We start from the raw sequence: 385 nt of genomic DNA on the forward strand, positions 1-385 counted from the left end.
GTTGTTAAAGTGTGGGTTGTTAGTTACACGGTTGTTAAGTGAATCCGGCTTCCCCCCCCCCATTGACTATGCTTGTCAGAAAGTCGCAAAAGGGGATCACACCATCCCGGGAGACTGTGACCGTCATAAGTAGGAGTCGGTTCCCAAGCACCCAAATTTTAATCACACGTTCATGGGGATGACACAATAAGGGTAAGAACCAGGCTTAAATCGTTTTGTTCAGTGCCGTTGTTGCAGTATCGGTCACTTAACAAACGGTCGTAAGTGGGGGACTGCTTGTATATACACACACACACCCCGTCTGCAAAGCGCCAGAGACCTTGTGATGGCAGGAATCCAGAAGGGACAGATCCACCGGCTGAGCCTCGGCTAGGAACCGCTCGTC

The sequence above is a fragment of the Protobothrops mucrosquamatus genome, unplaced genomic scaffold, assembly GCF_001527695.2.
Source record: "Protobothrops mucrosquamatus isolate PMUCROS unplaced genomic scaffold, P.Mucros_1.0 scaffold6410, whole genome shotgun sequence".
Classification (NCBI taxonomy): Eukaryota; Metazoa; Chordata; class Lepidosauria; order Squamata; family Viperidae; genus Protobothrops; species Protobothrops mucrosquamatus.